Source organism: Rissa tridactyla, chromosome 1, assembly GCF_028500815.1.
Source record: "Rissa tridactyla isolate bRisTri1 chromosome 1, bRisTri1.patW.cur.20221130, whole genome shotgun sequence".
Taxonomy (NCBI): domain Eukaryota; kingdom Metazoa; phylum Chordata; class Aves; order Charadriiformes; family Laridae; genus Rissa; species Rissa tridactyla.
Window position 1 is genome coordinate 30,205,281 of NC_071466.1, and position 12,078 is coordinate 30,217,358.

A 12,078-nucleotide genomic window follows, 5' to 3' on the forward strand; every position below is an offset into this window, starting at 1 on the left:
GGGTGGTAGCTGGCAAACCCCCAGAAGCAAAAAACCAACAGGCAGTTGTAAGTTCATGCTATTTACAGATTGTTTCAAAGTTAGCACAGCAGCTTGGTGTGTGTGTGTGCATGTGTATGCATAGCTTTTTTTTAAAAAATGTGTATTTTAGCCAGACTATAGCAACCACTTGTCCTGCATCTCACTACTGCCCTCTGTGCTTATTTAACCTTTATGCTGCACAACCACATCCCCCTCTGCACAGCTGGGATTCAGCAAACATAGCTTAAGGCGGGTTTCTTGTCTCAGGTCGTGCTGCATAGTTAGCAATGAGATAGGCGGCTCTGGAGGACGCTTGTTCTGCTATAAAAGAGATGACAAAATACAGAGGATGGTTCACTCTCTGCTTCTGCCTTTCTCCTTCCAGGAAAAGAAGAAAGAATGGTATGGTACAGATTCACCTCAATAGCTGACAAATAAGTATTCCGTGTCAGTTTAGGGTATCAGATGTAGCCACAAAAGGCTGGCCTGTATGCTACAAGACCTATAAGAGACTGCCGCCCTCCTAGACAGGCAGTTGACAGTCAGAGAAGATACCTTAAGCCAACTGAACTGCACCTTGCATGACTAACTGGTACGAGGACATGAGGACCCTAGTATCTGTTTTTCCAGCCTGGTCTTAGAGGTGCGAATGCAGATGGCATGAGCTTTACAATTCTCTGAGCCAAGGAAGGAGGTATTTTTGGTCCTTAAAACTAGTATCAGAAGGAATCACTTAAAAGGAAGGAATCAGAAGGAATCAACCTTGACAGGCTGAGAAAGTTGGCATTGTTCATCCGGGAGAAGAGAAGGCTCCAGGGAGACCTTATTGCAGCCTTCCAGTACCTAAAGGGGGCCTACAGGAAAGCTGGGCAAGGACTCTTTATCAGGGAGTGTAATGATAGGATGAGGGGTAACGGTTTCAGACTGAAAGAAAGTAGATTCAGATTGGATATTAGGAAGAAATTCTTTACTGTGAGGTGGTGGAACAAGTTGCACAGAGAGGTTGTGGCTGCCCCATCCCTGCAAGTGTTCAAGACCAGGCCGGGTGAGGCTTTGAGCAGCCTGGTCTAGTGGAAGGTGTCCCTGCCCATGGCAGGGGGTTGGAACTAGATGATCTTTAAGGTCCCTTCCAACCCAAAATATTCTCTGATTCTATGAAAAAAAAAAAACAAACACCAAAAAACAAAAAAAAAAAAAACCCACCAACAATAGCGTGTCAGGCAAATGCCAATGGAAAACCAGCTGAGCTAGGCTCAGGGGCACCACCACAGGCCTTGACCACTCACTAACTGTCCATGCACCAGCGGTGGATGAGGGCCTTTGCCTCCTGGGGAAAAGGCTGTCTCCATCTACTGTTCCACTCTCTACCCATGGCATAATATACCAGATAATATTATTATCATAACATTCAAATGGTTCATCTGACATGCACAGACATGTGATAAGCTTTTCAGATGGGTGTATTGAGCACAGGCTCAGTGACCAAGCAATTGCAGAAGCTGTCATAGACTTTAGAAGTTAGGTTTGACTCGTTCATACTCTTAGACATATGTAAAATTCACTCAAATTTAAGGAATTTTTCCTGTCCCACTTCAGCCCACATTTGCTGAAAAATATCTTAGCTGTAAAAAAAGGTAATTTTATCCTAGTTTTTTTCAGTTTTTGTCTCACACCAGTCACTTTCTAAATTAGAAATAAGTGGTTGTAAAAAAGTGGCAGAAGTACTTTGAGAATTCAAACCAAAACAGAAGTTTGAAGGGAGAAAAAAATATCAACCCACAACTCTACGAAAAATCTGCTATAATAAATATTTTTCATTTATTTGTTACTTTTGTCTGTGTGGCACACTAAAAACCTTTATTTCTTTTCTTTGAAAACTTCACTGGTGCAAAGCAATTATGTCTAATTTCCAGATGTTCCTCTTTTCACAGTTTCAAATTCTATTGACTGAAAGCTAATGCACCTATGAAGGATTTCTGCATGGATATCTGCTACAAAAGACTTAATTTTCTCAGCCTTCCTCTGTGTTCTCTATTAAAAAAACTATGATTATTAGTATGTATTTAGGCAGGTGAATTTGTTTTGCAGCAACCAATCCCAGTGGACATGAGGATCCTGGCACCATTGTTGCTGGTGTTTTACTAATCCTATGCTACACTACTTAAAGTCAGAGTAAGGGCAAGTCTGTCTTTTGTCTTCCTCAGTGGATTCAGGGCTTCTAAAAGAGATGGTTGCTGGGATTTTGTTTGTTGTTCCAAAACTTGGTGATGGATTTATATTATAAATTGATTTATAGACAAAGTTTTACCTTCAACCTGCTTTCAGTAGTTTAAAATATTGGATAAAATAAATATTGGATAAAATAAATATCCAATAAAATATTGGATAAAGTAACCTGAATATAACCCAACATCTTAAATTTGAATAGAAAAGCCAATGGTAAATCTGACACTCATAAAGCCATTAAGTGTTTGAACAGAGCAATGCTTCCTATTGTCTGCTCTTTCTTGAAACAGGTTGTAACAGAATCTTTTCTTCCTGCTTCTGCGTTGCCTTTCCGTAAGACAAGTCATGGTGACTTAGTCATCATTTTCAAAAGGAATTCAGTCCCTTTTAGCACTGATTACCAGAATCACCAGAGGCAGGCAGAGATGCTACACAGGATTTTCCCTGTTGATTTTGCCTCCTCGCTCCAATGAATCACATCCCAGAAAAAGCTGGCAGATTAAACAGTGTACTGGCACGGAGACAGGTCTCAGGTGTTGGGAGGAGACGTCACGCTCATTTTTACTTGTCATTTAAGTGAGGTGATATACACACACAGACAAAGGTGAAAGATAATCCCTTAATAGTTTTCTCTACATGTGTCCTCCAATATATACTCGATGGGTTCTCCACACTCAAGTAATGCAAATCCAAGTTCACCAAGAGCGGTGCCACATTGCTCGGGACCCAGTATTTTCAGCAGGCATACTCAAGAAGATAAAGCAAAATTATACCACATCTGTAGTGACCTCAACTGACTTAAATTTCAATAGCAGTATTTGGCTCTAAATAAGATGAGATAAGAAGAAATGGAATTTCTTTCTGGAGCTATTTTAAGGGCAATGACTACTATATATAGAGTCAGAATAAGTGGCTGAAGTTGAATTTTAAAGACAGACATATTTTTGTTTTGCTGTTTCCAAATACAGTCTCCTCTGTTCCGAAGTCTGAACAACAAAAAAAAGAAAAACTATAGTAAAGAGCCCCATCCTTCTGCAGGCAAAAACAAGGTTCTTCAGTATAGAAGGCAACACCAAAAGAAAATCAAACTGTGCCATAAGAGTGTCAGCTGTTTTGATGTTAAAGGACAAAGCCTATTCCTGAGTCTTGCCTGAAAAAGGGGTATAAACTCAGGTCTTCGTATGTCCGTAATTTCTGCCATTCTAAGACAGCTCTAAAGTAGTCTCACTCCAGTGCCTGGCTTCTCTGACTGTACATAAAACTCTTCCTTATGTGAATTAAGTTAAATTATGGAAAAATCTGTATGTTTGCATAGATTACCTGGCTAAGCTATCCAGGTCTGGGCTTTGGAGAAACTAACATAAACATTGAAACGTGCTATGTCACTGCAGTACAATTAAATTTGAATTTTCAAGTAGATTGGATTTAAAGGTGCTGCAATGTTGGCATTTAGTTTAGTGTGTAGGACTTAAACTATTCCCCATTGTATATATACTGTATTCTACAGGAAATCTATACGTGCACTGATTCTTACAAAAAGAAGTATTTCTTTCTCAGGTGAAAGCAAGGTGCAGTCTCTGTTTTATCATTTTTTTCATTCATTTTTTCGAGGGGTACTCATTCTCTGGAAGAAAAACACAGGCGGGAAAGTGTTTTTATTTACTTCCGCCTAAAAGGTGCTTTAGCGTTGGAAGAGCCGTCTCACTTACGAGGCACGCTTAGAGAAATATAAATTTTGGTTGCCATGCTAACAGCAAATCTCTCACTTGAGTCCAGTAAAACAAAAGTGCATAAACGACATTTTCTCGTAAAAACAGGGGAATATTAGATTAACAAGGCTGCGGGTTTTGCCAATTGCAGCGAATTTCGCAGTTCTGCCCCTCCGCAGAGCGTGATTTTCTGTCCACGTTCAAGCCTCCAGAGCATCAGCTGCTTCTTTCCAGCCGGACTATGGCTTCTGTCCGATCGCCCCTACAGCCAGGACCTCGGCAAGTGCAAACCTACGGCAGGGATGAATCCCACCGCCCACTTTATCTTCTCCACCAGCCGCCCCACGGCTCGTTTCACCGTACCCTCCTCCCACCCGCCTTTCCCCTTGCCCGCAGCCCCGTCCGGGCGGGCAGCGGCGGCGGGTGGAGGGGGCGGCCCGGCGGGGCTCCCCCCCGGCAGCGGATGGCAGATGCAGAGCCTCCTGCCCGGCCGTGCCGCCAGGGAGCCGGTCCCCTGCCCGCTCCCTCCCCCGGACCCTCCGCCGTCCCGCAGGTGTCCCGCTTCACCCCGCCACCCAGGGACGCCGCTCCGCACGGCGGAGGCTGCGAGTGGAAAAAAAAAAAAAAACCAACAACAAAACAAACAACCACATTTATTACGTACTAGGGAAAGAAAAGCACCTTAAATGCTCCTCTGGGTTGTGACCAAGGAGGTACACGATGTCGCTCTATGCCTGTGTCGGCGCAAAAGTTACTTCAGACCGTCCTAAACACCTTTTTTTTTAAAAAAAAAAAAAAGCTAAGAAGGTAATTAAAGATTCAGAAAGAGCATACATCAGAGTCGACGAGAACTTACTTGATTTAGGTGCATGCGTTGACAGCCGGCATCTTCCTTCAACAGTTTTAACAGGTCACATTTTCCCTTGGAAGTAGTACCCCTTTCAATCCCTTTTGGAAATTAAATCCCTTTAAAAGGTGTTCGTTTTATTTCACGGGCTCTCGTCCGTCTCAGCCACTTTCCCCCATTTTTTACTTTATTTTCTTCATGTTTGCCACACCTGCAGACGCTCTCGGACAGACGCTCAATGAGTTAGCGGGTGTCCATCACCTCCCGCCGGGGGGACCGCGCCTGCCGCCGGGCTCCGGTGCAACAGATGAGAGGCAGAGCCTTCCCCGGTTGCTCAGTGCGGCATCTCCCGATTCCCTCGGGGAGCCTCATGCTGGCTGTAAAAAGTAACACCTCCTTCCGATGCGACGGTTCCCTCCGGAGCGCAGGCTGCGCGGCGCGGGGAGGGAGGGAACACACCGAAATAAAGCCAAAAAGAGCGGCAGAGGGGACAAACGCAGCGGTTCGTCCGTCCTCGCCGATGCGCTCCCTCCCCGGCCGCCGGGAAGGTTTGCCTCCAGCCGGCCCCCTCCCGCCGCCCTCCGCCGGCCCCCGGCGGCCGCTCCGCTCCCCTCGCTCCGCCGCCCCCTGCGCGCCGCTCCCGCGCCGCCCGCGCCCCCCCGCGGCCGCGCCGCGCACTGCGCCTCCGCGGGGCTCCGCGCACCGCCCTGCCCGCCCCTGCGCGGGCGTTTTCGCTGCTCAGCGCTCGCCCGGGTGTCTCCCCGGGGGGGTGCGGGGGGGGCAGGAGCGAGAGGACGCCCGGCTAGAGCTGGGCTCGTCCGTGAGCCGGGAAGGTGCACGGCGCCGGGCCGCCCGAAGACAAATTACACCGACGAGCGGCGGTCGGCTCCAGAGAAAGTTTCTTTCTACGTCCCTCTGCAGCTGGGAAATACCTAAAAGGCTCCGTGCAGCCGCAGTGGCGGTTCTGTGAGTCCGCCTCCGCGGGAGCCTCTCACAGCGTGCTCCGAGCCCGTCAGCCGAGATTCGGTCTCGGCAGCTTTCGGGATGCTCCTTCCCGGGCCGCGGCGGAGGCTCCGCCGGTGCCTCAGCGTCCAGCCGGGGCTCAGGCTGGGCTGGGCTGGGCTGGTCCGGTCCGGCGAGGGGGGTCCGTGCCCTTATGCTGCCCCAGCCTCGCCCGGTGCAGCTGGGTCAGGCCGGCCTGGACCTTAACGGCAGGCTGTGCGGGACCGAGCGGCAGCCAAGATTCGTGATAGAGGAGCGGAGGGAATGAGGCCGGACACCATCTCCTCTCTTTACTTTTCCTTTCCTTAAAAAAATTAGGACAGAACTTAAATGCACGAGCTTAGCAATGGTAAGAAAAAGGCACAATGTGCAGAGACAGAGATGCTGAGAAGGCACAAGACAGACAGATTTCTTCCTTTCTCTTTCTTTTTTTTTTTATTATTTTCTTTTGAAACCTGCTCAGACTCAGCCCTGTGTCAGGGTCGGGACACAGTGCAGGCACAGATAATGTGGGGGACACCTGTGCCGGTATGCAGAGCCTGCAGTGCCCTGGGCCTGGGAGAGCATCCTCTCCGATCCCCATCCCTGCTGGCCCTGCACCGCCCCACCGAGGGGCTGACTCCTGCCTGAAGCCAGCAAGCAGCATGCCACTGGTGTCTGGTTTGGCCCATCACGCTGGGTGAAGAGCTTCCACCTTTGGATTCCCGCGGGGGAGAAGGAGGGAGGGTGAAATAAGCACAGGGATGGAGCTGCCAGCCGAGCAGCACCTGGGCCCCAGGGGTGGGTGGGGGTGTAGGGATGTCTGTGCAAAAAATGCCAAGAGCAAGAGTATCCGTCGTGCTGAGCTTCACCCATGTCTCTGGGAGAGATTTCAGAGCGCTGAGCCGTGAAGCGCTTGACGAAGCAGGCGAGCCTGAAAATGCCGTTGCAGCAAATGTTAAGGAACTGCCAGCTACACCGCTCTTGGTGGCAGCTATTTGTACGGGCACCAGACCTCCGCCGGCGGCAGAGGAAAAAGAAGCGGTGATGCAGCTACTCTGTCTTAAATGCAGCAGGAGCTGAGTGGGGAAAACGCCAGACTGATTCTGCTCTGGGACCTCCATGGTCGCAGCATCGAGCCGCTGCATCCAACTGCTGTGTGAACCACAGGCATACATATTTTAGACATGCCCCAAATTAGTTACTGTTAAGATTTCGGCAGAAGCATAGTGCCTTTGGGGAGCTGCTCAGAAAACATCCTAGTGCCCCGGAGCAGTGCGCAATACAGGCACGCTGTAACAGGTCTCTGCATGGCTCTTCCTAAGAGATGTTAATTGAACTCACGAGATCAACTTGTGTTGATTGAAATACAGATCAAATGCCAATAGCAGCTGTTTTGGGAAGCTGAGACAGTCATTCTAGTATACACATATATGTGTAGGCATACACATATATACACACATAGGGCCATGCATGCACATCCACACAAAGGCAAGGAGAGAGAACTGGGTCAGTAGAGGCATCCTAGTGCAAAGAGCCTTCTAATGAAGTATGGAAAAGGGTACACCATTAGACTGCATTAGAATTGTTAGTGTGAGCCCATCTACCCGTTATCGGAGTATTTGTACCCCTTGTGCATGCTCTCAGCACTGCCGACATTGCGCTGGGTTACTACGGATTGGAAGTGTAGACAAGACTTACTTTTAGAGGTATTTGATGTTCACATCCCAAAGCAGAGAGTGCTTTTTCCCCCATACATTTCCCTATTAGATCTTGAGAGGCCAAGTTCTGAGTGCAGTGTTTAATTTTTTGACAAGCAAATATCTCTATAATTAACAGTATTTCCTTTGTCTTTTTGTGTGTATCGTTGTGACATTTCTTCTTTTCAGGGGTGAATGCAACATGACACTATCAATGTGCTTTATGCTTTCTGGCATTTTACATATGATAACCCATTAGCAGTCTCCTGTGGGTCTTGCCAATGCTCATAATTCCCAATTAAACTAATGTTCAGATAAAATCTCTGTGGTATTACTCAGATGAAAATGAAGTAAATAGTCTCTGATTCGGGACAGTGGGGTCTGGATCTTTGCAATGTTCTGAGTGTATGCTAGTATATTCTATTCCTAGCACGTAGCTAGCTGCCAAATGTTTCTCAGCAGTAAGTACTGTAGCAGGGAGAGAGGTATAGGGGGAAAATTAAACATTCTGTGAAACCCGTATGGCATATTGAGGTTTTAGAGGTTATATGGCAACAGCATGACTGGGCCTTCCTTTAATCTGCTCATGGTGTTGTATCAAATTAGGTTCCCCTTGGGATCTTCTACCCCCATGTTACACCATTCTCCTCAAAACACCTACTGACGCAGGCCCAGCAGCTGACCATTTGCAATTCAGCTAAATCTTATATATCCAGAACACCAAGCAGACTGGTTTTTTTTGCCCTTCTCTCTGCAGTTTGTGCACATATCACTAGGGTGTAGCTCTTGTTTTATTTCATGAACCACTGCAAACAGAAAAATGAAGATTAAAGGCACCTTGAAAATTAAGAGTAAGCTGGAGCATTTAGAAAATACTAATTGATTTGCCCCTCTAATATCACTGGGTACAGGTAAGAACATCTGCAGCAGGTGCCAATCAGTATAACTTTGCCCAAATCAGTGAAGCTGAATTGGTTTACCTGGAGAGATGGCTCATTATTCTTTAAAGAGGAAAGAAAAAGCGATGCAGAAATTTTAACCAGATTTTCTCAGTCAGTGCTAGGTAAAAGGTGCCGTAATATTCCTATGTCTCAGCATCTTTTCTTTTTGTATAAATGACAGCTTTTCTTACTAGTCGCATGAAAGTTTAAAGGATTATGAAATTTTCACCAAGATGGAGATTTACATGCATAAGAAAGAAATTTAGAGCAATTATTTAAAATAATATTAAATAATTAAAACATTAATTGTATTAATTTTTATTAATTTAGGATAGTGGAGGAACATTTCCTCAGGTTTCTGTTATTTTCCTGTAATTTTAAATATGCTTCTGCTGATCTCTTAACTCACTAGCAATGATGTAAAATGTGAAATCACACAGTACGATAGCATCTCTTGTTGCCGTTTAGAATTTTTTCTATGTTTGTTTTGGAGACTACATTGTTACAAAGTGTAAGGATTATCATTTTTTCTCTCTATTAATCTAATTTATGAAATCTGTAACAAGTTAATTCCATTAGTTCTATTCTTACAGGCCATGCACTTCTCCCAGCTAGAACTTTTTGCAAGCGGTAAATTGTTCCTGCCAGCCCACACCAGGCATTCCATACTATTAAGTCTTTCCTCCACGTAACTCAGTGTATTGCCATTTATGTACTTAAATGCCATTAGTCAAAACTCAAGTTTCCAAGACTTGAGAAAAAAAGATTCCTTTTATTGAATGATTGAAGAACATGAGGAATTTGTGAAAGAATGGGGGAAGGGGGAATCTGGCAGAAATCTTTCATATTTAATGAAGCATTTATTGGCACAGAAATAGTTCTTGTGAAGGTTTAGCAGGGGAAAAAGGTCATTAGTGAAGAGAGAGACAGGAACATGCAAGGGGAAGGAGAAGTAGAGGGAGAGACATTGATCCAGGGAACTGAATAAGTAGTTACGCTTTCCTTAAAGCAGCCAAGTACTGACCTCAGCTCTAGGGCCCTTAGACTCAGGCTCTTTTTCTATGCCAGGTCAACTAGAATCTTGAACTGTATTTCTTTGTTTCTTTTTTAGTTTATCTTCAGGAAAAAAAAAATAGATGGGGCCAAACACAAGTGAACTACTGGACAAAAATCCCAACACCAAATTTTGCTATTTGCTTGACCTTAATTTCAGGTCACGACAAGCAGGTCCCTGTCTGACTTTCTCAAGACTTCCAAGTTATTCAGGTGAGAAGATATTTGGGGTTTGTATTTTAATAGAGGGAAGCAGGTCCCTTAGCTTTATTGTCAGTTAAATTGCTATTTGATCTTATTTTTGCAGCTTACATTAGAAGTATGCAGAATTCTAGATAGACTTCCCATTTTATTACTATTTTAATCCCAACAATTTGTATTTTTAGTGGACAGCAAGCAATTAAACTTCCTTTGCCTACCTACATTTGTCAGTTCTCCAGAATTCACATCTGTTATTTTTACTAACGTGCTACAAACTCTCTCCTTTCTTCTCCTACCCTAAGTTTTTGAATGATTTAAGCTCATTTTTCTGACATCAGAAGATGGAAATTGGTGCACTAAGGTTCACTACTTTCTTTTGCAATTTTTTAACAAATAATAGAAAGACATCCTTTAAATTTCTGGTGTTTTTCAAAGCCATTTAGCTTTTGTCCTTCAGGATTATTTTCAGATGTCTGTGCCTCCCAGCAAGCACTTACATTCTTTCAGAATACCCAGCTGTTACATTTTTGAGATTTTTCTGGCATAGTCTGTCAGTGTAGGGGTTTTAGGAAAGCACAGGTCTAACTGATCAAATCCAGTGCTGGAGTGTGATTCGGCTCCAGACTGGAGACATCTAAATTTAGGTGCACACATTTGAACTGCTGAGTGTCTTAAGCTTCCTTTAGAGTCAATGGAAATCTATTCAATACTGTCATGGGTATGAAAAAAGGTCAGCTTTGCATGTGTGTTTTGACTTCAGGATGAGGTACACAGTCTCCAAGCACTGACTGAAGGCGGGAAACACCAATGCAGAGGTGCCTCATGCTGTTTGAGGTTCCCAAGGCTATCCAAGACACCCACAGGAGGAGGGCAGATAGGATTTGTCCTCTCTTGCCTTGACAAGGAACTTGTCTTATAGGTGACCTCTACTTTTCTGGGGACTAGGCCAGATGCTCTGTGGCATCTCACAGGGCATTGGACACCTGCACACAGGTACCTAAATCAACACTAGATCTCTTTTAGCTCTAATAGGAGATCACACCCCTATCTCACATGTGAATACCATTACAGACACACAAAATCAGATATTTGAATCATGATCCTTGAAATCACATTATGAAAGCATTAGGAGAGCAATGGCAAAGCAAAGTTTGCTGAAGAAGAGAAGAACGTATACCTAAGCAGTGATCCCTTTCTCATTTTCTGAAAGAGCTGAAACCTTTACCTGTGTTTATAAGTGTGGCAACCTGGTAAATGATCTGAAAACTTGAAAACAAATGGGATATTTCAATTGGGAGGTAAAGGGAAAAAAGAGTCAGGATCTGAGGGCAACTAGCCAGACATTTTAGGCATCTCTAAGAGTATGTGGAATAAACAGAAAGAACGAGATGTCTTGCTACACAAACAAAGCTATAACTTAATTGGCAAGACAGAGACTTCGTAGGATAAATCAAAGGATTGGAGTGTTGATATAGAAGGGTACAGACTGTTCAGGAAAGAAAGGCTGTGAAAGAGAAAAGGCAACATTACATTACCAAGAATGTGTTTTATGAAATTCTGAAAGAGAAGACAGATAGATTAGAAGTCTCTAGGGGAATTAAAAACAGGGTTTAAAAAGAGAGGACTACCTCAAATCAATTTGGGAAAAGAGGTGGTTGAACATCTTAAACATGTGCTAAAGCATAAAATAAATAAATAAATAAATAAAGACTTTTATTGGAATTATCACGATATGGTTTTACATCCCCAACAGGTAGAGTGTATAACTAGATTTTTTTCTGTCTTAATGGGGCAGAACATCTGAAAATGTAAAGGTGGAGGCCTCTCAGATCTGATAAAAGTGAGTTTGAAATAAGAGGGATGAGAACAGCAGAGAACAGAACAGCACTTTGAAAAAAGAAGGTGGCAACATACTTTGATGGCTGGTGGGAAAAGTTTGGACGAACATACGCTCAGAGAGTCAACCATGAGAAGCTGTTGCAAAAAGAGGCAGTATTGGCAAGAAAGCAGTAGTCATTCAGAATGTATTAGAAGGGGTGTAACACAGGAGAAAACACTGTTTTGCTCAAGGTAAGCAGCACTTTACATCAACTTTGGACCTCATGTTTGACAGTGGTATAAAAAAAACCTGCAGGGAGCCCAGAGGTCAGGGTCAGGGATAATAAGGTAAAGTGATCTTTTGGAAATATTTTAACTGGACTTGTTCTGCCTAAGAAAAGATACCTTTAAGTTATATTATACAGTTTATAGTTGTGTAAAAGACAGTTGTAAAGAGACAGCTAACGTATTCACCGGAAGCAGAAGTAATCAATTTTTTGTCTTAGCAACAAAAACCTAAACTATACATAAGTAGGGTGTTTCTAACTATAAAAAGAGTTAAATACTGGAAGATTTCACAT

The 12,078-nt window shown here is 44.2% G+C and overlaps 1 protein-coding gene across 2 annotated transcripts in view; it reads right to left on the bottom strand.

Moving 5' to 3' along the window:
• Positions 1 to 5,310, bottom strand: part of TRPC4 (transient receptor potential cation channel subfamily C member 4) — a 158,795-nt gene extending 153,485 nt beyond the window's left edge. For both annotated transcript variants that reach the window (XM_054188031.1, XM_054188032.1), the window contains exon 1: positions 4,813 to 5,310. The gene's annotated coding sequence lies outside the window, so the exon portion shown is untranslated. The remainder of the gene's footprint in view (positions 1 to 4,812) is intronic.
• Between the last annotated feature and the right edge of the window lie 6,768 nt (positions 5,311 to 12,078).